This window comes from Canis lupus, chromosome 34 (genome assembly GCF_048164855.1).
Source record: "Canis lupus baileyi chromosome 34, mCanLup2.hap1, whole genome shotgun sequence".
Lineage (NCBI taxonomy): Eukaryota > Metazoa > Chordata > Mammalia > Carnivora > Canidae > Canis > Canis lupus.
Window position 1 is genome coordinate 19,856,340 of NC_132871.1, and position 25,424 is coordinate 19,881,763.

Genomic DNA, 25,424 nt, shown 5'->3' on the forward strand with positions numbered 1-25,424 from the left:
TTCAAAAATATCCCCTAGATTAGCATGATTCTTGCCCGATTGCCTCTTTACCGTGATGGTTATAAAAGACTGTCTCGTCTATCATCAGCACTTCCTCCACATGTACCAACCAGCCAGCCCTCAGCATTTTACTGCAAGCAAGAGCCCCTCCCTTTCTTATTTATTATTATCTTTTACTTTATATGAATTAATCTATTATTTATGGACTATTATTTATGAATTCTTTTTTCCCCCCAATGACTCATAAGTCATTAATGTCCCTATTTTGGTGCTCAAATTGTTTCAGATTTTGCCAGCAGGAGCTGCTTTACGCTGGCTCCTGTGGCCTTTTGACATGTCCCTGTCTTTTTTTTTTTTTTTTTTTTTTTTTTAGTGCTTCCCTACTTTCTAGCATAACAAAATGTCCTAGGTTAAACTTCTAATTATCCTGCCCCAGGCCTGCAATCAGCAGTTTCTCTGAGGAGCCATGGTTCACTTTAGTGAAGGAATGGTATTAGAGATCAAGATCTTACTGCTAAGTGCTCACTGCTACTAGGGTAAATTGCTTCTAAACACTTGGAGCAGGGGCGCCTGGGCGGGGGGCACAGTTGGTTAAGCATCTGGCTCTTTGGGCTCAGGTCACAATCTCAGGGGTGTGAGATAGAGCCCCATGTTAGGCTCTGTTAGGCCGGGAGTCTGTTTGAGATTCTCTCCCTCTCCCTCTGCCCCTCTCCCTGCCCACTCTCTCTCTTTCTCCAGTAAACAGAACTTTTAAAAAGAAATTTAAGGGCACCTGATGGCTCAGTCAGCTAAGCATTTGCCTTCAGCTCAGGTCATGATCCTGGGATCCAGCCCCACGTCCAGGTCCCTGCTCCACAGGGAGTCTACTTCTCCCTCTGCACCTCCCCATGCTTGTGCTCTCTCTCTCCTCCTCCCCTCCCCTTGCTCATTCTCCCAAATAAAATCTTTAAAAAAATTTTTTTTAAATAAAAAGAAATTGGGCATTCCCGGTGGCTCACCAGTTTAGCGCCACCTTCAGCCCCGGGGTGTGATCCTGGAGACCCGGGATCGAGTCCCGCGTCAGGCTCCCTGCATGGAGCCTGCTTCTCCTTCTGCCTGTGTTCTGCCTCTCTCTCTGTGTCTCTCATGAATAAATAAATAAAATCTTTAAGAAAATAAAAAGAAATTTAAACACTGAACAAATAAAAAACATGCATGTATATGTACACGTACATATGTATATACATACACATAGGGTACACATGTGCACACCTGTACTCCCATATTTCAGAAATCACAAAATGACGTCCATTTGTCTGTTTCTGGTTTATTTTGGATTCTTTCTTGCTTTCCCCTAGTCTTCATTTGTACATCCCTCCTTCAACAGTGATACCCTGAGTCCCAACAACCTCAACATATTTGTTCATTTCTTCAATCCTATAATCCATCTAAAATAGTTTCAGAATTGGTTCACCCAAAACTCATGACAAAAAAAAAAAAAAACTACTGAAAGACCTGAAGATGGATTTGCAGTCCCCTGCCTTCCTGAGCACCACCAATTTTGATTGATTTTAATGTTGATAAATTTAACAACCTATCATAACGTGTCGCCATGAGCATTTTGCAGTGGTACGAGGTATTTTTAAAATCAAACTAAATAATTTATTGCTGACAAGAGTACGTTTTGCTCCATAAACCAGCTTTGCAATTTCCCTCCAAATATTCATCTACTTGCAAAATAAATGCCATCCCTTCTCCCACCAGCCAGTGTCACATTAATGATGGAGTGGCAGGAAAGAGAATGGGAGACTCTGGAGCTTAAAAACATCAGGTGCTGAGAACTGAGACTTGAGCTTTTCATGAAAAAAAGAGAAAAAAAAAAAATGTAGCAGGTCTCATTATCGTAAACTGGTTTCTCTTTTGTTTGCCCTTACGTTATTTAAACATAACATATTTGCAGACCCTTTGCTGTGATAGTTCCCGTGGCGGTTATCAACGTCTCCAAAAACACGGGGGAAGGGTTGCTTCCTAGATTATTCAAAATGCAAGTTTCTGGATTTACAGCCACTAACACCGTTTTCCCCCTCAACCTACTATTTTTTGCATACTGTTGCCATTTTTCATTAAGAGAATCCCGGTCTTGGCTAGAATAAGTTAGATGCACGGCCCGGAGTCTTTATTTCTGTGTTTACGTTTTGTAGCTATTTCCCGCGTGCAGGGCCGGGGCCGGGGCCGGGGCCGGGGCCGGGGCCGCGCTGCCCCCAGGTCAGCCGCGCGCATTCCCGGGCGCCCGGGGCCTGCGCGCCGTTGCCTAGCAACGCATCTCCCAGGCCGCCTCTGCGGATGCGGGAGGGGCGCGGTGCTTCTCTGCCCTCTCAAGCCGAGACGGTTTTATAAAGTGAAAAACCTTTCGCAGAGGCTCCGACACAACCCGTCCCTGCTTTTCTGCCCGCTTTGCACACTTCACACGCGACGAGAGAAATGCCCCCCCCTTTGATGCCTCGCATCCCCTAACAGAGCTGCACCCGCTCTGCTGCAACCGCGGAAGGGACCGGTATCCCTATGTTGAGCTGAGACACGTTAATTAAGCCGCTCGCCTTTCCCTTGCTCTCACATGAAAGCGTACTTTCCCCGCAAGTTCTAAAAGCCAGTCCTGTTCCAGGCCCGCGCCGGCCCGCTGAGCCTCGGTTGCCATAGCGACGCGGGCAGGCGCCGCTGCGGGCTCCTCCTCGGGCGCAGGAGGGCGGGCTGGCGTGTGCGGGCTAGAAATCAGGCGTCTGGGAGGAACCTGTCCCAGTCCCTTTTCCCCCACACTGACTTGAAAAAAAAAACAAAAAAAAAAACACCCAACCCCTCTGCTGTTTTGCCAAAGCTATTAGCTTTCCAGCGGTGAGCTTCGGTGGGTGGCAGGATTGCCCTAACTTCAGGCCTATGGGAGAAGGGGAGACAGTAACGTGTGCCAGTGGCACCCACAGGGACCCCGAGACACGTACACGGGAGCATTAGAGCAGATGCGCTGCCCCTAAACCCCCTAAAGGCATTCTGAAAATACAAAGTCAAAAACAACAGCTAGAAATGCATGTAGCTTCTTCGCACGGTGAAAATGTTTTTATGCACAATGTTTTGGACCATTTATTTACGATCCTCTCACTTTGTTTTCTAGGCACACAGTGCTCCTCGGGAGAACGTTGCAGCTCAGATCAATATTAGGTGATGGAGGGTCTTTACAACCGCTAGGTCAAATCCGGCAGAGGGCCAGAGGCCTGTGCCCTTCTCACTTGCCTCCAATTGTGGCTGAGAAGGGGGAGGCAGGAGAGCATGGGGGGCTCTGGAGTCAGGCAACCTGACACATCCTCTGCCACTTTCTAGCAGTGGGGTTCGGGACAAGTTGCTTAAGTTCTTGAAGTCCCTCTTTCCTAATGTTTGAAATGGGAGTTAAAAGAAGATTGTCAACAGTGTGAAGTAAGAAAATACATGCCAAGCACCTGACACTAATAAAAGTTCAAACACCCATGGCTGTCACTAGGAATTTGGCTTAGTTACCCAGTGCCTATTGACCACATGGTACAGGCCCAGCCCTGTGCTTTAATGTGAGAGGGATACCGAGGTCCCATCCAAAAGGAGGGCAGCCACGTGTGAGCGACTGCGCAGGTTATCCCCCCTCCAGACCTTCCAATCTGGCATCGCATTGTCACGGATGATTCCTTCTGTCTCAACGTGGCACTCCCCAGGGTCTGCCTCCAGGGCCGGTTCAGGGGGAACCTCACTGCTATTTTACAGCCAAATTTTGCCTTCTGCCCAAACTGGTGTTACCAACACCCTCAATCACCTTTTCATCAGACTGGAGGGCTGCCTCGGTGGAGGGAGTTAAAATAATGTGCGACCACCTCGGAATGCACTTCCAAAAGAGCCACCCGACTGTATTCAGCAATGACACAACACGGAAAATATAAGAATTTCCAAAGTGCCTGTCTTGGGCACTGTTTTCTGGCAACGTTATACCTTCTATACAAATCATTGGCATAATTCCTAGAAAGCATTACCTCTTAAAAATTCAAATCATTTAATCTAATCCCTTCATTTTACATATAAGGAAGAGAGCTCAGGGATGCTGATTTATCTGGTTCCTTTGGAGAGACATGTATGTACATGATACTGTACACACACCCACATGCACACGTGTACATTCATATAAATATACACATTTATAAAGAGGGAGAATAAGTCCTATAGATTTTTTTCATGTTCGTCACAAAGTAGACTCTAAACTCCATTATGAATGATTACAAGTTTCTTAAAGATTTTATTTATTAATGAAATGACACAGAGAGGCAGAGACACAGGCAGAGGGAGAAGCAGGCTCCCTGTGGGGAAGTCTCATGCGGGACTCGATCCCTGGACTCTGGGATCACGACCTGAGCCAAAGGCAGACGCTCAACCACTGAGCCACCCAGGTGTCCCTAGTGGTTACAATTTACAAGTAACAGAAACCAACACAGAATGGCCCAAGGTAGACGGGGGGTTCCTAGGGCCTCATGGAGGGCTACCAAGGTCAGCCCTGGAGCTGGAGGCAGGAAAAACCTGGAAGCAGGGCCTGGAATGTGGGCAGGACTCTGCCCTTTGCCTCTGCTGTGTTCTGCATGTCTGTATTCATTCATCCTTCTAGCCTCCATTTGCTAATTCATGTCATTCAACAATGTTCACTGGAGACATCTGTGCCAGACAAAAGAAGCAGCTCAAACAGGGAGGACATGCTCTTCTCCATTTCTCACAGACATTTCACTGCTTCCGTGTTAGGGGTTTAGCCACCTGCAGGGACGGATGTGCGGCCCGTTGGTCCCACCTCTCTCCCACTCTGGCCACGAGAGAGGCCGCCCAGTGAAACAGATAACCCATGCCTACCTCTTTGGAACAGAAAGTTCTGGGCAAGCAGCCCAGAGGCTCCACTATAAGCATGCCCTCTGACCTTTTTTGCACATCTTCCTCCACAGTATTCAATACAATATATATTTTTTCAAGGCACTCAAGCAGGGGCACCTGGGTGCCTCAGCGGTTGAGCATCTGCCTTCAGCTCAGGTCATAATCCTGAGGTCCTGGGATCGAGTCCCACATGGGGCTCCCTGCAGGGAGCCTGCTTCTCCCTCTGCCTGTGTCTCTGCCTCTCTCTGTGTGTCTCTCATGAACAAATAAATAAAATCGTTTTAAAAAGAAAAAGGAAAAGAAATAAAAATAAAAAAGGCACGCAGGCACTAGTATCACTGACCAACTACATGAAAAAGCACAAACTTCAGTTAAATAATGGGAAAAATTACTCAAGTTTCACTGATTCCATAATTTTTAACGTGGTAAATTATTTGTTCAAAGTCATAATTCTCCCATCTGTTTTCTTTCACCCAGATGTCTAAAAAACCCCAACTGGGACATACCGGGGTGCTGTACCACTTCAGTGCTAGCTGGGAGTTCAGAGGGGCCTGCCTTGCTGACAGTCTCCTGGCTTCACAACTATCTGGGCCTATCCTTTTCCAAATCTGGGGAAAGGCAGCCATAATGATCAGGGCTCCTCCATATTGATTAATAAGCTATTTTAAAGAAGATGTTGAGCTGTAACAAGACCTTTGACCTGTATACCCCCTCTGTGCAGGAGAGCCCTTATATTTACATGTTATTATCATGTACAAGGAGGCCATTAAACATTATCCCAGCTCAGGTGAAAGACAGATCCTGGGAGGGTAACCACGTTAGGCTGGTTGCGTTCAACTCCCAAGGATTGGTTGATGCCATCCCGTCAAGTTTCCAGGACTCCAACCCACTTTTCTTGGGCTCCCGTCGATGTCAGGAGATGCTTATTTATTTATTTATTTATTTGGCCTTTGGGGATGCTAGCAAAGTTTTCTTTCTTCTTGGAGTTCAATTTGCCAACATATAGCATAACACCCAGGGCTCATCCCGCCAAGTGCCCCCCTCAGTGCCCATCACCCAGTCACCCAACCCCCCGCCCACCTCCCTTTCCACCACCCCTTGTTCATTTCCCAGAGTTAGGAGTCTCATATGTTTTGTCACCCTCACTGATATTTTTTTTTAATTTTTATTTATTTATGATAGTCACAGAGAGAGAGAGAGAGGCAGAGGGAGAAGCAGGCTCCATGCACCGGGAGCCCGACGTGGGATTCGATCCGGGGTCTCCAGGATCACGCCCTGGGCCAAAGGCAGGCGCCAAACCGCTGCACCACCCAGAGATCCCCTCACTGATATTTTCACTCATCTTCTCTCCTTTCCCTTTATTCCCTTTCACTAATTTTTATATTCCCCCAAATGAATGAGACCATATAATGTTTGTCCTTTTCCGATTGACTTATTTCACTCAGCATCATACCCTCCAGGTCCCTCCACGTCGAAGCAAATAGTGGGTATTTGTCGTTTCTAATGGCTGAGGAATATTCCACTGTGTATACAGACCACATCTTCTTCTTTTTTTTTTTAATTTTTTTTTATTTAATTTATTTATTTATGATAGTCATCAGAGAGCGAGAGAGAGAGAGAGAGGCAGAGACACAGGCAGAGAGAAGCAGGCTCCATGCACCGGGAGCCCGACGTGGGATTCGATCCCGGGTCTCCAGGATCGCGCCCTGGGCCAAAGGCAGGCGCTAAACCGCTGCGCCACCCAGGGATCCCCAGACCACATCTTCTTTATCCACTCATCTGTTGATGGATGTTGAAGCTTCTTCCACAGTTTGCCTATTGTGGCCATTGCTGCTATAAATATTGGGGTGCAGGTGTCCCAGCGTTTCACTGCATCTGTATCTTTGGGGTAAATCCCCAGCAGTGCAATGGCTGGGTCATAGGGAAGGTCTGTTTTTAACTCTTTGAGGAACCCCCACACAGTTTTCCAAGTGGCTGCACCAGTTCACATTCCCACCAACAGTGCAGGAGGGTCCCCCTTTCTCCACATCCTCTCCAACATTTATTGTTTCCTGTCTTGTTAATTTTCCCCATTCTCACTGGTGTGATGCTTATTTAGATAAAAGCTAATACTTGCCAGTGAGGACTGCTCCTACGAGGCTGCTGGCGGCAGTTCCACATCGTGCTGGGACACACCTGAGGTGAGAACATCATGGCAAGCCTGCTCGAGGTCCCATCTACTCCGATATCACCACCTCCCCTGACCCCTTCTCCTCCCTGTCCCAGCCCTGGTTTACAGACACACAGTACTTTCCTCTCCCTTTTTCTTGTCCATTCCAATGACAGCACCCCTTTCTTCCCTGTAGTGAAGCCCTACTGTTTTCTGTTTCCATTTAAGATATGTTCTTGGGCCCCACCTTCTCTTGTTTTGGCTTCTAGCAGAAGTATTTTGTCCTCTTTCTTATATGGAGTTTTAACAAACAAACAAACAAACAAAAGCCTCCTTAATATATTCAGCTTTTTTATAATAAAACGGGTGGCACACCAGACCCAAAATCTAATCGACAGGAACAACAAAAAATGTCTATCTTCATGTAAGTACAAGAGAAGCTAAAACTCTAAACTCTTTAGTTGTAGCAAGAAGAGAGAGGAAAAACGGAGTAGTTGGTCCTATGATAAAATATTGGGAACATAACAATATTCACAGTTCAAAGAGAATTAGTGAAGAATCTGAAAAGCAAAAAAAGCGTGCTTCAAAGAGATCTTGGATCTTGCTGGCCTCCTCGTATTAATCATTTCTCTCCTCCTCCCATGTAGATGAGCCCGCCTGTCCTAGACTTCCATCTGTCATTAGGAGAACATGACCATCTGGAGCCAGAACAAGATCATCAATCCTTCCACATATCCATGTTCTTTAAAAAAAAAATTTTTTTTTTCATATAACACAACAGAGAAGTTACTGTTAAATTCCTCTGCTGGTTCTGTCGGATTTCTGTTAGGGATTCATTCCAACTCTGCGTGATGTGACCAGTGCCGTGATGTGGGGTCAAAGATGCTGCCTTTGGGATCGTTTTCCTTTTCTAGTGCTGCCGTAACAGGTTACCACAAACCGAGCGGCTTAAAACAGCACAAACTTATATTCTCAAACTTCTGGAGGTCAGAAGTCCAAATGGGTCTTATGGAGCTAAAATCAAGGTGGAAGGAGAACCTTGTTTCTTTTGGAGGCTCTAGGGGAGAATCGGTTCCTTGACTTTTCCAGATTCTAGAGGATGCCTGCATTCTTCTTTGGCTCATGGTCACACCCCTCTGTCCTCTGCTTCTATCATCACATCTCTTTCCCTAAAAAGGACCCTTATAATTATTATATTGGACCCACCTGGAAATGCAGTATAATCTGCCCATCTCAAGATCCTTGATGTAATCACATCTGAAAAATCCATTTTCCCAAGTCAATTAACATATACATTGGTTCTGGGGATTGGGATGTAGCTATCTTTGTTGGAGGGTGGGCCAGGTGGGGCGGGTATTATTCTATCCGCTGCAGGGTCTGACATAATCAGAGGATTGCTTTCACTGTTAGGTAAATGCATGGGGATTGTTGGTGTCTGGGCTTGACCTTTGGCTATTTGACAATAGTCCCAAATTCTGATCCTAGTCTATAGGATGTTACAAAGAGGAACACTGGCTTCCAGTTAGAGACATTTCTGGGTTCTCATCCCCACCTCTTAGGAACTGTGAGAACCTGGGCAAGTCCACAGCTTCTCTGAGTTTTGATTTTCACCTCTCTTCTATGGGGATGTTTTAGGAGAAACACACGCAGAGACAGACTCGCCTATAGGGGTGTTCTTTGGAATAACCCTGGGAAGGTAATGAGGGAAGAAAGATTGGACCTCAATGAAGTCACAAGAAAGGCTTCAGCCAGTCCTACAGGGACTCTGTCGATGGGATGGCCCTCCAACATTGTCCCTCTCTCTGTAGGGCAAATGAGCCAAGCAATGGTACCACCTGCCAGGACTGGGACTAGGGTGAGGTACAGGAGTCACTCTGCTCAAGGACAAAATTTAGAGGTGCCAAAAAACTCAGTAACCAAGATAAATATTTTAATGCACTATTTTTCAAAATCTAAATTAATACAATGTCCACAATGAACAAAATATCGAACATATTGAGGATGGGATCAGTAAGAGTGCTGTGTGGAGCCATATTGGAGCCTCAGGCAAAAGGAGAAATTGGTTATTACCCATGCTGTCTTTATTTAAAATTGTGATAGTTGATCATCGTGGATGCTTTGTATTTTTTATTTTTAAAAATAGTGCATTAAGATATTACTTGACTACTGAGTTTTGTGGCTCCCCCTTAAATTGAGCGCCAAGGCCAGTTGCTCACTTGCTCCACCCTCCTCTTGGCCCTGCATTGTGTGCAGGCTATCCCTCCCCCGACTCCAGTAAGAGATATATCTTAGGCCAAGGATAATTCCCAAAAAAAGGGCTTGGCTGTGAGCCAGCAGCAGCCAGGGTCCTGGCAGCTGGGGGAAGGAATGCTTTGATCCTAAAGAAGAAGATGCCTACTACAGGATCCACTGGTGGGATGCAATGCCTATCTATAAGGAGATTACTTTTTTGTACAGTTTTTCGATCATTGGGATAGAAAAATAGTCATTAAGCACTTAAAGACTTAAGTGGCTACCAAAGCTAGTTGTTTCAGGTGCTAGTGATGCTAAGGAATGTCGTCACAGCCAAGGCTCGCCTGACTGCTTCCTTCATCTTCCTAAGATCCAAACATCTGAATGAAAGGCCCAGATAATTTACTTAGAACGGAGGTTGTCATTAATATCACTGTAAACATATGACTTTGATCTGTGGTATATTAGCTTTGGTTAGAATTGCTGAACGGATAGGCCAAAGTGAAACTATATTCTATCCCATGGCCTGTCTATACCCTTAGTCCCAGACAACTTTCTTCTGCTGGTGATCACAACGAAGTGATGGATAGGTATAAGTCTTTCATTGCTATAAGAAAAAAAAAAAAAATATATATATATATCTCAAAGTTCAAGCCCTACCAAATGTGGGTTAGTGAAGGCCATTGGTGAATCCATGTTTTGGAAGCTTGTTAACCTGGCATGGAGAAAAAAAAAAAGTGAATTCTTTATCTTCAAAGATCAGCTATTCTTAAGAGGGAAAGGAGTTTATAACCTTTGAGAAGATTGGTGATTCTCAAAAGGGGAAAGGCTTACAACACCTGGGTGTCCTATCAGAAGCTCCTGAGCAACATGTTTAAAGCTGCAGCCCCTTCTCAATTTCCCACTAAAAAGTTCTAATGCTTAACATCAACTTCTCTGAAAGGATTCATGATTACTGTAGTGGTGCCTGTTACTGCTAGGAGAATAATACTTGCATCAGGTGTAATGGGACATAAAAGGACAAGAACCCCTGTTGCAGATTTTGACTCAGGTGTGCCTGAAACAAAACAGTGGCAAGATATTGCACAACTAACTGGGGAGCCTCATGTCCTTTGCCTCATGAAATGTGTAACTGCAGCTTTTTTGACTTTTTTTTTTTTTTTTTTTTTGTACTGAAGAATAGTTGAGACACAGTGTTGTATTAGCTTCAGATATAGGACATAGTGATTGGACAAGTCTAGACTATGTTCACCACAAGTGTAGCTACAATCTGTCACCACACAGGACTGGTCAATGCCGCGGACTATGTTCCCTGTGCTGTAACTTTCATCCTCGTGACTTTTTCATTGCAGAACTGGAAGCCTGTATCTTCTGCTCCCTTCGCCCGTTTTGCCCCTCCCCTCTGGCAAGGTTTTCATGAGCCAGATTTCAAAAATAGCTTTTTAAAAAAAAAAAAAAAAGATTTTATTTATTCATGAGAGACACAGAGAGGGAGAGGGGCAGAGACACAGGCAGAGGGAGAGGCAGGCTCCCTGCAGGGAGCCCAACGTGGGGACTCGATCCCCAGACCCTGGGTCACAACCTGAGGGAAGGCAGATGCTCAACCACTGAGCCACCCAGGTGTCCCTCAACAATGGCTATTGAATGGTATTTAAAATGTGCATCGTTTGCAGAAACAATCTCTTTCTGGAGACCTGGAGATTTTTAACTTTTATATCTTAGTTGAAGGAAAAAGAACACACTTCATTATATTTCAACAAGCGTTCGGAAATAAACATTGTTGACCCTCTCTTTTGCTTCTTGGCTTGATACTCCTTCTCTAGCTTTCTTTTCTTCCCTTCCTCCTCTCCTCTGCCCCCCTCCTCCCTCTCCTCCTCCTTCTCTTCCTTCTTATAAAATAACTTCACCATCCTTACTAATGCAAACCTCACATTGATTCTGATGAAAGAAGCAACAGAATTTCTGGACACTGTGTACTCTCTCAGATAATGCACCTCGACAATGAATCAGTTTCTTTTTCTAATTTTGCAGACCATTTAGCAGAGTGCACATGCTAAAATGGATTGTGTGAATGCTTTTTCATCTGTGAGCTTCTTAGATTTCCTTTGGAAAATTTTCTTTGTGATTTTAACATCCTCTGGGGTAGGGTGCTGATGTTTTATATTTATTTTTGTTTTTATTTTTCTCTGGTTGCCTTTTAAATCCAACAGTGACTTCCCTTTCCTCGTGATGATCATTTTCTTTTACAATCTGAAAGCACTTTGTTTTTCTTCACTGTAATCCTAGTTGATTGTACAATATCTTCATTGTTGCTCAGTGCATAAGTCTTGAGGTTTCAGCTGCAGTGTCCAAACCATGATGAGCCTCAGTCATGGCCACTGACGGAAGCTCTGGCTTTCAGAGCCTTAGGAACAACCTTATTTACTGCCTTTAATATAATGTTGGTGGACAGTCGTTCTAGATGATCTGATGGAGGTTCCACTTCAGAATCACTTCCTTGGAACGCCAAAGATTTATTTTCCTCTCATTCATTAAGGAGGGAAAAAGAAAGAAAATATAAAATGAAAGAATTGAAGAGTCTGCATGACAAATATCTTTTTGTGAGTATTTCCCACCACCATCCCCTCTCATTTTAAACTAAAATAGTGTGTAATTGGATGCCCACTCATGTTTCACATGTGGGATTTTTTTTTAAAGCAACTCCCCACCTCCAAAAAAGTAACTCCTCTATACAAGGGGAAGAAAATATCAATATTTTCAGAAACCTAGAAAGAACTTTGAATCACAGAAAGATAAGTTGCAGATATGTTAATTCTGCAAGTATTAAATTGAGGTAAATTACAAATAAATTATAATAACATGAATTAATTATTGACCTTCAAGGTGGAAAGTAAAAGAATATTCTTAAATTTAATCAACTGTAGATGTTTTAATTATTGTCATATGATGCTTTAAAAGTGGCTTTCCACTGAACATTCCTAAATCAAGTTTAAAAATTTCATACAACTTTTGATTGCCATGAGAGTTCTTGTACTTACATGCATATCAGAAGACAAGTATTAGATACACACACATTTATTTTTTGCATTTTCCATGATTGGGAAGTTATTAAAGTATCACAGAATACATCAGGTATGGATTATTTTATTTCTGCTACAAATGGTAAACTGATTCAATTGTTTTCTGTGGTTTTCTTCATTGGAAATGGTCACTTATCACTTGTTGGTAATCTTTATTTGAATGTTACTGCTCAGAAATATGCCTAAATGCTTTGTCATTTTTTTTAAGGAATGGAATTCTTTCTTTAGGGACTATGCATTGCATGTAAATTTGTGATATAATCGTATTTGTGACTTGAAAGTGTAATAAATGTTAGATTTACACAGAAACATTGTCTCAGTATGGCACCAGAGTTTACATTATTTTTTAATAATATTAAAGAACTAAGATAGGAATTGTTCCTTTGTTCCTTTCAGGAAAATAACACGTGAAGCCCTGAAAAGACCTTTCATTAATACTGATCGAAAACCTTATTGAATTGGAGTGTGACTGTGGGAGTCCAGCATATTGCAGTTTAGGCTTTTTAGACCTTTTAAGCGTTGCTCTCCTGTGTACACTCTGACTGTGCTTACAAACTCAGAATCACTCATGTGGGCATTCAGTTGTCCTCACGCTGTTCTGATGGCCATCTGGTTGACTTGGCAGCGCATGACATGGGGCACAGCCCAGACTTCCCAACACTTCCTCAACTCTAGCAGTTACAGTTCTGCAAAGAGGGATGGTGGCCAATACTTAAGGAAGCCTCTAAGTTGGAAGAATGCAGACCAGTTCAGAAATTGTTTTACCACTGAGCTGCTGTAACCAGCGTGGGTAGTCGGATGTACCTTCTTTCATTCTGACCAAGTTGGGCTGAGTGGTTATTGTTATTTTTAATTTCCATTCTGAAAAATGAGGTTGAAATGTTTACTGACTGAGGTTATTTTAAGGAGTAAAGAAAGGGAAGTGGAGCTCTACTATTTATAAAGTACCTACTATGAACAGGGCGTTGTATTTAGTGTTTGAAAGGTTTATGTTTGTGGGTCATAGTTTATGTAGGCCATGCTAAAAGATCAACTTTAGAGGGCCTCCAATGAAAAGTTGCTCACTGAAATTTTGTTACAGTTAAGCATGTAGATATAGAGAGAGAGCTTCATTCATGAGGCTTACTCTATGTCTCTGGAGAGTAGCATTCTAATGAGAAAAAAGCCTGGGAAGTTTTATTCATATCTCTTCAGCTATGCTAAGTTTTGCTGTTGCTATAGCTAGGACCTTATTAAGATTCAGATTTTATTAGCCTCTGGAAAATTTTGGAGTTAGCAGAAGAGAGCAAAGAAAATAAAACTTATTTGGAACTCACTAGTAACATGCAGGAGTAGCACGATAAAGTAGATACCGATAAAATTTTGTCTGGTGTCCTGGTTGATCACCTTGTAGAATGAAATGAACTATACAGTCCAAATGGAGCACATTTATCTATCAGCAGACAGGAAATCCTAATAAAAGTCATCACAGTTTGATTTAAAGTAATTTCAATCAGAAAGGATTTTCCAATCTGGATACCACTATGCTTTTAGAATTTCCCCTGGGTGTTTGAGGTGGATACACAGCAGGAAGTAAGAAGAAATAACTACTCTACATGGTTGTCACAAAGTCCATGGATTCTTTTCTTTTTTTTTTTTTAAGATTTTATTTATTTATTAGAGACACAGAGAGAGAGAGAGAGAGAGAGGCAAAGACACAGGCAGAGGGAGAAGTAGGCTCCATGCAGGGAGCCTGACTCGATCCCAGGTCTCCAGGATCACACCCTGGGCTGAAGGGGGCGCTACCGGCTGAGCCACCGGGGCTGCCCCATGGATTCTTTTCTGATGGGAGAGCATGTCAATGTGGTTAGCATGGGGATGGCCAAGAAAGGGTAGAACAGCTAAAACAATCATAGAGGAGGAAACGACAGAAGACTGAGAAGGGAGATACCAATAAAAGGCAAACGAACTTTGTAAACATGTGGAGTTTAATGGGATTTGTATGATGCTAAGCCTTTACTCCCCAAAGACCCTGACGGACATTACTATGTTACATCACAGTAAAATAGTTGATGGATACTTGGAGATCCTATGCTTAAAGGTATATCATTAATTTCTATTCACTGTACAAACTAGAAAGTTCTACAGAAAGTGTTTATATTAAAAAAAAAAGAGGTGAGTGAACTAAAAAGAAGTAGTCATCAGGTTAAGTGATGAATCTCTTATATAAAACATCTCATCATTCCCCAAAGATATAGAAAAATGGAGTAATTTCCTTTTTTTTTTTTTTTTTTTTTTGTAATATGGAATGCTTCATGAATTTGAGTGTCATCCTTGTGCAGGGTCCATGCTAGTGTTCTCTGTGTCACTAAATTCCTTATTCACCTTTTCTTTTTCCCCCATCTATCTACTACTTGTCAAATAGGCAAAAATTCTTTTCAGCCAAATGATAGCATTTATTATGGAACATAGTCCCTCAAATTCATAGCCAAGCGTGATAATTGTATTTATAGCAAAGACATGTACCTTGTATTTTCTATTTTGTTTTCCTTGCTTTTATTAGTTTATTTGTTCATCATTCATTCATTCGTTCGTTCATTTATAATTTGTCACTTCCTAAGTGAGTTCTAAAATACTAGATTGAAAGTGTATTCTGAACCACATGTCTAAACAATGTCAAATATGTGTAATGGTTTGGAAAAGGCAAACATCAACTATTCCTTGTAATTTCTTCCTTGTGAACTCAGACTGACTAGGATAAAAAAAAAAACAATCCATTGATGTGCCCTGCCTTGTTGAGCTGGAAATTCATATAGACGTATGATCCCACAGTTAGAGAGTATCTAAATTAGAGAGTATATAAGTGGGATGCACCATGACCAGGCTGAAAGTCTCTTCTGGCTGTTTATATAGAGAAAGAACATTTCTTTAAGACTGCTCTGCTCAGATATAATGATTCCATCAGATTCTCTTCCATTAAGATAAGACTAACGCACAAGTTCTAACACCTTGCCAAAACATTTGTCAGTGTGTTTTCTCCAAGTACAAATCTAAGAAATTACCCACTTTATTTTTTAGAAAAAAAAAATCTCTATTCCCCTCAGCATTTGAGAGTGCATTATCCTGATGTGATTCTTCTTCCCAGTAAAAAGTCGAGTACCCATATTTTTAATTTCAAATATCCCAAATCAGTATAAGGTCTTTAGCCAATAACAATAAAGCTTTATTCCACAGCATTTTTAGTTATCTTTTGAGGGATCTCAAATGCTGAGAGATGTGCTAATCAGACCCTTCAGTTCATAATTAACAATTATTAGTCTGGTCAATATCCTACCTTTATTTTCTTTCATATGTTTTTTCCTTTCAATTTATTCTCTCTTCCCCCCACCCACCTCCACCATCTTTCCCTCTCCTATAGCCAGCCATTTTTAATGAGTTCAATATAGATTACTGTAAATGTCTTTTAAAAATATATAAACTGGTTATATGTATGCATGTCTTAATATATATGTGGTACTGTAGATCTCTTGCATACTTTTTATTCATTCAGTGATGTATTTTTAAGATGATCCTGTGTACTAACTCATTGCTTCTAAACACCGCATTTTATTTCATAGGAGGCATCCAACACATTTTAATTAGCCATTCCTCCAACGACAGATCTAGGTTGACACCAGGTCCCAGCTTCTATAACCTAAGTAGCTGGGCCTAGTGTTAGGTCTCGGATATACACAGGGTGAATCTTTCCAAATACTTCAAATTTATCTCATCAGTTCTAGGTAGCCACTAGCCTTGCACAAGGGTTCCCAAGACTCACCAACACTTGGTATTATGGAAAGTTTTAATTTTTACCAACCCAATGAATATAAACGTTTCTCTGCCTGCTAGTGAGGGTGATCGTTTGCATACTTATGAGCCACTTGCAGTTCTCTTCTGTGAGTTGCCTTTTTCACATCAGCAGCAACGTTTGGCTTAAATATGGCATGAAAGTTGGAAATCAGATTGTTTGGGGAAATTTCCAGGTAGGGAAGACTGTTAATTACTTACCTGAATCACAGTTTCACAACTTCATTGCTGGTTGACTTGGAGCAAAGCACTATCTCTGTGTGTCTCTTTTTGCATGCAGGCTAAGCATGTGAGCACACATGTCTGTGCATAAAATGGGGGGAATAATACTCATGGCTTATTATGAGAGGCTTGTTATTTACTATAGGATTATTTATATAAAGTTCACAGTACATTACATGGACAATTACTTGCAAGTGCTCCATAAGAGTCAGTTGTTTCCTATTCTGTGTGACATTTATGAGGCACACACTAAATGGAAGCTCATGGTATTCATGTCATCTTCGTCACTGTATGTTTGGGAAGGTTTAGGGAGAACTTTGCCTGAACACAAACATAAATCCCCTGTCTTCTTAAGATCTTATTCTCAGAATTCATCCATAAAAATTTGCCTAAACCCCCCAGGTCGGATAAATATTTGATGTTTGCTATATTCTTAAAGTTTTTAAAAATAAGTTCTCTGGGTGTTTTCTATACTTGTTTTAAAAATGACCAAATAAATCTTTTTTTAAAAATCTAGAAACTTGGGATCCCTGGGTGGCGCAGCGGTTTGGCGCCTGCCTTTGGCCCAGGGCGCAATCCTGGAGACCCGGGATCGAATCCCACGTCGGGCTCCCGGTGCATGGAGCCTGCTTCTCCCTCTGCCTGTGTCTCTGCCTCTCTCTCTCTCTCTCTCTCTCTCTCTGTGACTATCATGAATAAATAAAATCTTTAAAAAAAAAATCTAGAAACTTTAACTCAAGTTATATGTCTTTCTCCCTTCCATCCTTCCTTTCTTCCTTCCAATGGGGGGCTAGTTATTTATGTAACATCTTTATAAACTAACACCTTATATTAGTCATCTCTTGCTGTGTGATGAATTACCACAAATTTCAGAGCTTAAAACACCACATATTTATTATTTCACAATTTCTGTGAGTCTGGAGTCTAGGCATGACCTTGTTGGGTCTTTTGCTTAAGGTCTTACAAAGCTGCAAGCAAGGTGTCAGCTGGGCTTTGTTCTTACCTGGAGGCTTAAATTGGGAAGAATCTTCTTCCGAGTTTATTCAGGTTGTCAGCAGAACTCATTTCCTTGTCGTTGTAGGACTGAAGATCCTGGCTTGTTGTGTGTCAGCTGGATGTTGCCCTGAGTTCCTAGCAGCCACCCCCATTTCCTAGAGGCCACCTGCAGCTCCTTGCCACATGGGCTTTCCTGTGGCTTCCGTCTCTAAGCCTCTAGAATAGTCTGTTGCCAGACAGTCTTCTATAAGGTAACATAATCTCAAGAGTGACACCTCATTCATTGGTTAGAAGAAGGTCAAAGATCCTAGCTACGGGCTAGGGGAGAGAGAGAAAGGTGTGAACCTCAAGAGGCAGGAAACATGGGGGCTCCCCTGGATGATGGCTGCCACACATCTCCAACACCCCCACATGTAAATAGACACATAAAGGCAAAGCCAGGGAACTCCAATAACGAGTTTTATGTTCTGTCCTACTTAGTTAGAAATCTCAGGACTTTGTAAATTAATTTTTGTAATTATGAATTGTAATGGTAAATTTTTATATACTTTGTAACTATTTAATTCTTTACATTTATTTGTACCGCTCTTAATCAGCTCTTTCATTTGATAGAGGTTACAGGTTATAGGGAATCAAAATCTAAATGACAGCTACAATATGGTGTCACAAATGTTATCAGAGAGAAAGTCAAGGTGTCTTGATTGGGTTATTTGTTCTTTGGGTGTTGACTTTGATAAGTTCTTCATGGATTTTGGCTACTAGCCTTTTATTTGATGAATCATTTGCAAATACTTTCTCCCATTCTGTCGATTGTCTTTTGGCTTTGTCAACTGTTTCTTTTGCTACGCTAAAGCTTTTTGTGCTTTTGTGCAAAAGTCCGAATAGTTCATTTCTGCCTTTATTTCCCTTGCCTTTGGAGACGTGTCTAGCAAGAAGTTGCTGCAGCTGAGATCACAGCCAGAGGTTGCTGTCTGTGTTATCCTCTAGGATTTTGCTGGATTCCTGTCTCACATTTAGATCTTTCATCCATTTTGAGTCTATTTTTGTGTATGGTGTAAGGAAATGGTCCAGTTTCATTCTTCTGCATGTGGTTGATCACAACATTTTATATTATTCTATTTTAAAGATTTTATTTATTTATTCATGAGAAACACACACACACACAGAGGCAGAGACACAGGCAGAGGGAGAGGGAGAAGCAGGCTCCATGCAGGGAGCCTGATGTGGGACTCAGTCCTGGGACTCCAGGATCATGCCCTGGGCCGAAGGCAGGCACTAAACCCCTGATCCATCCAGTGATCCCTGATCACAACATTTTAACTGAAAATCTTGAATAGTAGTAAAATAGCAGAATATGAAAGTCTGTACTAGGAACCAACATTTTTTATGACCTAAACAGTAAGCAGAATTGCCTTTATTTTCACCTGTCTACTTGAAATTACAGCTTAAACCTTAATAAATACACAGTAAAGTGTTAGTGATACATTAGTAAAAATGGGACTGTGAACAAACTCATAAAAGATTATATTATAATGTCATTAAATAAAATTATTAGCCATCTAAACTTGGGCAAAACTCTTCTCTATGGCTCAGTTATCTCATCTATAAAATTAGCTCAAATTGGCAATTTCTAAGATATTTGCCAAGTTCTAAATTCCATGATACCATGACTTTAAAGGCTTGAGAATGGCTTCATATAAACAAGTATGATGGTGGAGGCGGCAAGCACTTGTGCTGAGATCCAAACCTAGCTCTCTCAGCTAGTTGAGGACCTCCACCAGCCAAGACTTTCTGGGGTTTATCAAAAGGCTCCTGGTGGATCCATTATAGAAAGGCATCCCTTCTTTAAGACCCAGAGTTTTTCAAGAGCAGTGAGGGATGGATTTCAGGGCCTGGAATGCTACAAGAGTGAAAAAGTATGTGATGCAGCTGAAACAGTGTTATTTCTGATTCTGGTATGACCATTCAAGGCTCCAGCTTCACAAGAAATCAGAAATGTTCTGAAAAAAGATACTACCAACCTCAAATACATATAAATTCCTGAATACTCCAGTTTTAGAAAATGAGGTGCTCTTGGATTTATTTCTAATATTATTTACCTGAGCACCTAACATTTTTGAAGGCAGAATGTGTATTTGTACAAAGTAATCTGATTTCATTTTTTTCCTTTATTCAGTCTTTTGTTCAGGCTCTGGTATAATTATATTTAAGACATTTGGAGAGTGGCATAATTAACAGATTTACAAGGTGAAGGCTACCATCTATCAAGGTGGATATCTCATTTGCCCCTTCCGAGTGATCTAGCTTCTGCTACGGAGCCATCAATCCATATCAGCTAGTCCCCTTCCTGGAAGCTGACACCCCCAGCTGGTTCCTCCCTGGGACTTGCTATCCACTGCACCCTGTGACTCATCTCCCCAGAGCATGCTGTGTCACCAGTTGCCTGGTAGCTATTCAGGAGCCATTAGGCCCATTTAATCCCCACTGATCCTGAAGGTCCAACCCAGCAGGCGTCTCTCCTTTTGACAAGGGATCATTTAGGTTCCCAAATGCCCTAGAAGCTAAATGCCTTCTTTGCTGCCTCAGCAGCTGGCAGATGGGAAGTCTATATTTTTTTGTTCAGTTTTGGCACTCTGCTGGATAATCAAAGGCTGAGCAGATCCTGGAGAGAATCAGCTGGAGTCTGACAGTCCTCCAGAACATGACACCCACCTCCACCATACAACAGAGCCCAAGCAGGGTCTAAACTGAGAGTATGAGGAATATTAATATATATTAAGTAATGTTTTATAGATATAGGGGATAAGAAACCACTTCTTTGACAATAGCAACTTATTGAGGTGGAGCTCAGAGAAATGACCAACTTTAATTATTATTATTATCAATACCATAATGGTTTATATACTTAGTAATCATTTACTATGAGCAGACTTTTTGCTAAGCACTCTCCTGAATCATCTAATGAAACCCTCACAGGGCTTAGAGTTGCTGCCTACTATTATTTTATTTCAAGGGCAATCTCCTTTGTTTCAAATAACTTTACAATAACTAATAAGTAAAAAGTTTAAATGACTCACTAGAAGATGTTTCAAAATGAGCTAGACGGATATGTACTGACATGGGATGATGTTCAAGGGCTATTTTATTTTTTTATTTTTATTTTATTTTTATTTTTTTAAGATTTTTATTTATTTATTCACGAGAATACACAGAGAGGAGAGAGAGAGAGAGGCAGACACACAGACAGAGGGAGAAGCAGGCTCCATGCAGGAAGCCCGACGTGGGACTCAATCCCGGGTATCCAGGATCAGGCCCTGGGCTGAAGGCAGGTGCTAAACCGCTGAGCCACCCGGGCTGCCCTCAAGGGCTATTTTAAATTGGAAAACAAAATGAAAACAAAACCCAAAAGCTATTGGAAAAGTTTCTTTTCTGCAATTTTGAAGTTCCCGCAAAAATGATTACATTTATTTTGTAAAGAGAAAGTGTATATCTATGTCACATGACAAAAAAATATTTACTCACAAGGAATTCTGAATTAAACTGTTAATATAGTTCATTCTAAAGGAAGGAGATAGATTCCTCTTTTACTTTACTCAAGTTTTTGTAATTGTACTTGATTTTAACCACAAACACTACATTGAGTTTTGTAATGGAAAACTTTTTAAAGGTAAAAGTAAAGGAATAAAAGATGTCATAGTTTCATTGGAGTCTATATATTTCCTTTATATTACTCAAATGAGTATTTCATCAAAGTTTTAAAGCATTAATATAATGACAAGCCTCTAAACATTCACAATCGACTAAAACTAAGTAAACCTAACAAGTCTGTGTCTATTTTTTTATTGACCTAGATAGATTGATCCAAGTAGAGTGTGCTAGCAGTTAGCTAATTCCTTATAATGATTTAATAATGATGGTGACAATTATGACCAACATTTAGACAGTAACTTTAAGATTTAGAGATAAAAGAGCATATTCACTTGTATTTTTCATTTGACCCTTAGAGTGACTATAATGAAGCTATTTTATCCTAGTAATAATAGCAGTGATCAGATATTGACACTGACATTCCCCTATGCCAGGAACTTGCATACAAAGTGCTTGACATATACTATCCCATTTAATCTTTAAAATGGCCCAACGGATTAGGCACACATTAGGTTCAGCAGCAAGTAACAGAAAATAAATAACATCTCAAACAAAATAGAAATATGCATTTTTTTCTTCTCTAAAACCGTGGTCAAATGATCTAGGGTGTTTGTGGTGATGTCATAATCATAAGTGACCCAAGCTCCTGCTCTTGCTGTGCTATGCTCCCCACTCTGCTTGCTTCTCATTTTTCAAGATGACTGATTCAGCTCCACTTGCTGTGTCTGAATCCCAACCTGCAGAAAGGGAGTAAAGGGAAGCCAAAAGGCAATCTCCCTCTTTCTTTAGGGAAACTTCTGGAAGTTTCAGGCACCACCTCTATTTTCACCTCTTTGGGGAGAAATTAATCACATAAACACATCTAACTGCAAGGGAGACTGAAAATGTAGACTTCACTTTGGGCATCCTGGTGTCTAGCTAATGTTTGGGGAATTTTAGCTCATAAAGGAAGAATGGATATTGGGATAAAACTAATGGTCTCTGTCATGGTATGTTATCATTCTCATTCTACAAGTGAAGAAATTGAGATGAAGAGAAGTTAACAAATACTCCCAATGTCACACAGCTTGTGAGCAATAGAGCCAAGTGGCTTGACTGATGATCATGCTCTTTTCACTGTGATACAATGTCTCTTGGACACTCAGTTCATCTATTTCTCAAAATAGAATACAATTAATCAGATAAAAATACTTTTTAATCCAAAGGCCAACAAAGTTTGCTTTTGGTTTGAGTACCTGTTTGCTGCATTGGCTATTACCATGAGTAAACAGACACTTTGCACATACTTACTTTTGGTCAATATATAGTTTAAAAGAAGAGTGCCTAGGATGAATTATGATGTTTCCATCTAATGGCTGTAAAGCTAACATCCAGTCACTTTTAAAAATAAAGAATACATTTTCTCTGTACACACACACACACACACACACACACACATATGGCTTGTTCACTTAATATTAGAAACTATGACACACGGGGTGCTAACTGCCTCAGTCAGTTGAACATTTGGCTCTTGATCTCAGAGTCAACATGCATTCAAGCCTCATGGTGGACATGGAGCCTACTTAAAAATAAAGCAAAACCAAAAAAAAAAACCTATGACACACATAAGATGACATTAAATAAGATGAAAAGATGAAATGACATTAGTTTGATGATGATTGCAATAACATGGTAATGCAGTTACCTAATCGAATGTTATGCATCTATCTTAGGCTGTAACAAATAAAAATTTGATTTCAGCTACAGTTGTGCTGCTAGGCACTTGAAAAGTCCTAGCAGTCCAAATTGAGTGCTAGAAATGTAAAATAGCACAGATTTTCGAAGACAGTACAAAAAATAAGAATGTAAAATAACATTAAAAATTTTATGCTGAAGAAATAATTTTATATTGACGGCATGTTGAAGGGAATTTTAGATATAATGGATTTAAAAATATATCATTTAATCTCAGCAGCTTCTCTTTACTTTTTAAAATATGACTACTAGAAAACTTCCCTGCTCACATTTGAGGCTCATGTTATATTTCTTTTCAACCCTGATGATTTATATAAACAGCAAAAAAGAAGATGAAGACAGGGGGTCTCTACCATTGGTCCAAGAGGAAATAAAAGTCTTGCCCTGGAGTGCAAGAATTTCCCAGTCACTAGAGAGGTGCTCTCTGTTTCTGAATTTCTGAATAATTCGATGGCAATTCTAAAGACTGAGTTAACATCTTCCAGAAACTATCGCATAACTCTCCCATTCCCTTTTAAAAGACTCCACTCTCAGAAAGGAAAAAATGAGAAAGAGAAACAAAAAGAGAAAGGAAAAGGGAAAGGGAAAGGGGAATAGAAAGAGAAAGAGAGAGAAAGAGAAAAGGAGAGGAAGAAATAGAGAAACAGAGGTAGATATAGAGATGGGGGGTTCAGTGGGGGTAAAGGAGAACCATCTGATGACTAATCTGGCTCCCTAGGTCTTTCAACATAAAAAAGGGGTGTCTAGAATAGGAGATAAATGCATTTCTGGTTGTAAAAGGAATTTGCTTCAGGGAAGTAAATGCATTGATGTTGAACCAGTTATGTTTTTAACCACAAGTAATAGAAAAACTGATTTGAGCAATGAGGAAACACATTGTCTTAACACCAAGGCCAGAGACAAGGCCAACTCGGTAATAAGGCTACATCCTGTTCCATGTCTCTGCAGATTTCTCTGGCTCTGCCTTCTTGGCATAGTCACTTTATCTTCAAATTATGTCGAATCACAGAATAAATGAATGACTTCATTTCTTCTTACTATTCTGTTTCATTCTCGCCACATTCCGCATCATTACAATTCTAAAACTTTAACTACATAAATCTTTTCACAGGTTTTTGCTGGCATTTATTTATTTACTTGCTTACTTACTTATTTAGAACCTGCAGTATGCCAGGGAAGCACAATCCTTGCTCTTCTGGGGCTTTTGCTGTCTCTTTCATATTAGATAAAATAGATAAATGCAAACAAACAATACCCTCAATTTTGTCAACACGGTAGGGTTCATTAGTATGTTTAAAGCTACCCAGGACCTAAATACACCTCTAGAAGTTCACATCTTTGAAAACCGGTAGCCAAATTGAGTGGAAAAGCCAGATTGGTCAGTCCAAATTATTCTTGACAAGAAACTGGTATCAACAGGTTTTTCTGTTCTTCAGTGATGTGGATCTCTCCATGACTAATGCTTGTGGAATTACATGGTGGTTCCTGCCAAATGTCTTTATCAAAGGAGGAGAGTGAGGCTTTAATTCTCCATGAAGTTCCCTTTCTCTTTCTACCCAGGAAAAAACAAAAGGAAAAAGGCCAGGTTGGGCCACCTGATTTTACTGCCATGGCATCATTTCTCAAAACACACCGAGTAGAGGGGCCCCATGGAGGAACTAATCATCCCCCTCTTTGAACTGGTGAAGCATTTTGTCTGATGCTCTTATATGGCATTTTATTGCAATTTGAAGCAGACCATCCCGGTTCAAGTTCCTATTTTAGTGATTTTGGATGTGTTCTCTCACATTCGATGGTCAAGTTCCCCATGGAAGCTCTCTCTTTAATTCTTTGTGAAATAGGTTTGGTTTCATTTTGATGTCCATTTAAAACCTAGGGAGAAGGGCGCCTGAGTGGTTCAGTCAGTTAAGTGCCTGCCTTTGGCTCAGGTCATGATCCTGGAGTCCCAGCTTCCTGCTCAAAGGACAGCCTGCTTCTGCCCCTCCTTCTGTCCCACCCCCCCCCCATTTGTGCTCTCTCACTCTCGCTCAATCTCTCGCAAATAAATAAAATCTTTAAAACAAAACAAAACGCTGTGGGCGGGGGAACCCTAGGAAACTGAAGTCCAGAGAATGAATGTCTCCCTAACCTTCCAGATCATGCTTTGTACCAAGAGCACTTGGGAGCTACAGTGACCCAAGACCCTGAACGCCTGCCTCTTCTAGACATCCAAGAATTCAGGAATTCCCTGGTCATTGTGCAATAAACCTTATACCTTCATCAGGTAACCCAACTGGCAGGAGGGACAGGGGTTTAGGGGTTTCTAAAAACAGGAGGAAACAAAAACCAAGCCCCGCTTCCATTTCAATTTTCCGATTTTTCATTACCAGGCATTATTAGATTGTGAGGATTAGGCTGCCACTCATTTTTTGCTTTAACATTCAACGAGAAAACATAGAATGCTGTGCCACCTAGAAATCCTAGAAAGCCAGTAAATATTTGAAATAATAAATGAATGAATAAGCCCAGACTTTCTCACTCTGGAGATTGCTATGAAGTTCTGTCTTCAAAGATTAGTTTAATTTCAGGCCAGTCTCAGAAAGAAAAACCAGCCTCTGTGATACAAGGGTGCTAATAAGGTTTCAGATTTGGGTTTT

At 41.1% G+C, this 25,424-nt stretch overlaps 1 protein-coding gene and 1 pseudogene across 1 annotated transcript in view; one reads left to right on the forward strand and one right to left on the reverse strand.

Moving 5' to 3' along the window:
- The first annotated feature begins 11,860 nt into the window (after positions 1 to 11,860).
- GALNT3 (polypeptide N-acetylgalactosaminyltransferase 3) overlaps positions 11,861 to 25,424 on the forward strand; it is a 93,960-nt gene continuing 80,396 nt past the window's right edge. Inside the window, exon 1 of the mRNA XM_072811507.1 lies at positions 11,861 to 11,880. The gene's annotated coding sequence lies outside the window, so the exon portion shown is untranslated. The remainder of the gene's footprint in view (positions 11,881 to 25,424) is intronic.
- LOC140624639 (U6 spliceosomal RNA) lies at positions 14,637 to 14,714 on the reverse strand (annotated as a pseudogene).